The sequence below is a fragment of the Crocuta crocuta genome, unplaced genomic scaffold (genome assembly GCF_008692635.1).
Source record: "Crocuta crocuta isolate KB4526 unplaced genomic scaffold, BGI_CrCroc_1.0 scaffold445, whole genome shotgun sequence".
Classification (NCBI taxonomy): Eukaryota; Metazoa; Chordata; class Mammalia; order Carnivora; family Hyaenidae; genus Crocuta; species Crocuta crocuta.
In genome coordinates, this window is record NW_027530847.1 from 2741541 (window position 1) to 2744263 (window position 2723).

At 48.1% G+C, this 2723-nt stretch overlaps 1 long non-coding RNA gene across 1 annotated transcript in view; it reads left to right on the top strand.

The window, feature by feature from the left end:
- LOC144235738 (uncharacterized) overlaps positions 1–2723 on the top strand; it is a 33715-nt gene that overhangs the window by 399 nt on the left and 30593 nt on the right. The gene's annotated exons all lie outside the window — the stretch shown is intronic.

A 2723-nucleotide genomic window follows, 5' to 3' on the forward strand; every position in this document is an offset into this window, starting at 1 on the left:
CCCATCAAGGTCATGCCCCCATGAGGGATGAGGAGAGAGGGAGGCCAGAGACCAGGAGAGAGGCTGTCACCGTCTCTTTCCTCTCTCCTCCCTTCCAGCCTCACCCCTTCCAAAATGGAGTGTTTTCAGCTCTGAGCCCAGGTCCTCATGAACTGTCCTTATAAACAGCCTAGAGGCCAGGAACAAGAAAAATTCTTTGTTATCCTTTTTTCCTCCTTAAAAGACTAGCATACTGAAAAGCTGCTGTACGGGGGTAGGGAAGAGTCAGGCATGCCTGAGATAAGAAGGGCATGGGGTCCTCAAGACTGGGGGCCAGGGCCTGGAGAGAGGCTCCCTCAGAGCCCAAGCGTCCCAATGCCCCTCAGGGCAGTGCTTGATGCCCAGTGCGCCGAAATAGTGAACGTAGTGAATGTCCTCGCGTCTGGCCCAAATGTCCTCGCGTCTGGGAAGGTGCTACAGGGAGCAGTGGGAGAAAGGAGGGTGTGGGAGGAAAACCCAGGGTTACCTAGAAACTCAGAAGGAGTGTCTTGTGGGAGACTGGGTCCTGTGAGACAGTGTCCTTCCTAGCGCTGGTGAGGATAGGACTGATTCCCAGGGCAAGCAGAGGGCCCCACTGTCAGCTAGCTCTTCCCTGAGCCTGGGCACCCGGGGCTCTGCAGGTCTGGGAAGGAAGGAACCCATTGGCTGATGATTTATCTCGGTGCTCCCGAGGGAGGTGAGGAATCCTTGCCTGGACTCCTTGGGGTAGAGACACAGTGATGTGTGCGGCTAGGGGCTGCTGATGGGAACCAGGAGGGCCCCACACCCAAGGTGGGCAGAAATGCAGACGCCCCTCCTTCCCCCCAGGAAGAAGGATAAAAAGCAGGTTGACCCAGGGCTGGAAGGAAAGATTGTGTTTACAGACATGGAAACAGGCGAGAGCGCAGGGGGCAGGGGAGGCAGCAGGAGAGGATGCACCCGGAGTCTGAGATCAAGGCTTTGTTTAGGTTGCTGTGGGCCCCCGGGTTCTGTCTTCACCACGGTCTAGTCCACAAACTTGGCTGTGCAGGGTTTCCCCACCTGTTCATAGAAATCAGATTTATAGCGTCCATTTGTCACAAAACCCTTAAGAAGGAATCCTTAAGAAGGAAAGGCTGACCGAGGAGTTTTTTGTTTTGTTTTAAGTAGGCTCCATGCCCTACATGGGGCTTGAACTCACGTCCCTAAGATCAAGAGTCGCATGCTCTACCAACTAAGCCAGCCAGGCGTCCCCTGACTGAGAAGTTTTGAGAGACAGAGAACTGGACAAAAATAATCCCAGCAGAACAATGTACGGGTAGAAGAGTTAGAATTGTTTTCTGAGTGTTTGTTTTTGGTTAAGGGGCATTGTTTGTGAGGAAGGACAGAGAGGAAGCCAAAGGTGTAGACTTTGTCAACAACTAAAGCTTCTTGGGTGAGATGAAGCAAGAAGACTGGCCTGTTTTTTAAGAAGGTCAGGTATTGTCATTTGTTGTTGCTTTTAAAGTGTTTTTTTAAAAATATTTTTATTTATTTCTAGGAGAGAGAGAGAGAGACAGCGTGAGCAGGGGAGAGTCAGAGAGAGAGGGAGTCACAGACTGAAACAGGCTCCAGGCTCTGAGCTGGCAGTCAGCACAGAGCCTGACGCGGGGCTCGAACCCACGAGCTGTGAGATCATGACCTAAGCGAAAGTCGGACGCTTAACCAACTAAGCCACCCAGGCGCCCCATTTGTTGTTGCTTTTAAATAATAAATACATACATACATAAATAAATATTTATAATAAAATATTACTTTATTTATTTAAATTTATTTATGTATGTATGTATTTATTTATTTATTTATTTATTTTTGAGAGAGAGAGAAAGAGTGGGGGAAGTGCAGAGGTGGGGGTTAGGGGAACAGAGGATCTGAAGTGGGTTCCAGCAGAGAGCCTGACACGGGGCCCAAACTCACAAACCATGGGATCATAACCTGAGCAAAAGTCGTAATCTTAACCAACTGAGCCACCCAGGTGCCCCTTGTCGTTTGTTTTTGTCATTTAAATCCAGGTTCTGTGGGTTTACCAGAGGGAGCCCCTGACCCAAAGGTGCCTCCTGGTGGTTGGTTCTAAAAATACTGTTTTCTGGTTTGCTTTTTCTCTCTCATTAAAACAAGGCACTGTATGTACTTTTTTCCCCGAGTACCAAACAAATAAATCTAAATACAGCATATTCTCTATAAGATAAATTCCTGGAAGCCTAAGGGCAGAGTTGGTGGACACGAGCATTTTATGTTTTATTATTTATTTTACTTTATGTTTTAAAAGTTTTTTAATGTTTATCTATTTTTGAGAGAAAGAGAGAGAAAAAGAGAGAGAGAGAGCAAGCGGGGGAAGGACAGAGGGAGGGAGACACAGAATCCGAAGCAGGCTCTGGGCTCTGAGTTGTCAGCATAGATCCTGACACGGGGCTTGAACCCACGGACCAAAAGATCATGACCCAAACCGAAGTCGGATGCTCAACCGACTGAGCCACCCAGGCCCCTCAATTATTATTATTTTTTTAAGTTTACTTATTTATTTTTGAGAGACAGAGAGAGAGAGAGAGAGAGAGAGAGAGAGAACCAGCACGGTGGGGACAGAGAGAGACAGAAGATCTGAAAAAGGCTCTGTGCTGAGGACAGAGAGCCCAAAACGGGGCTCAAACTCACAAACCACAAGATCATGACCTGAGTTGAAGTCAGAT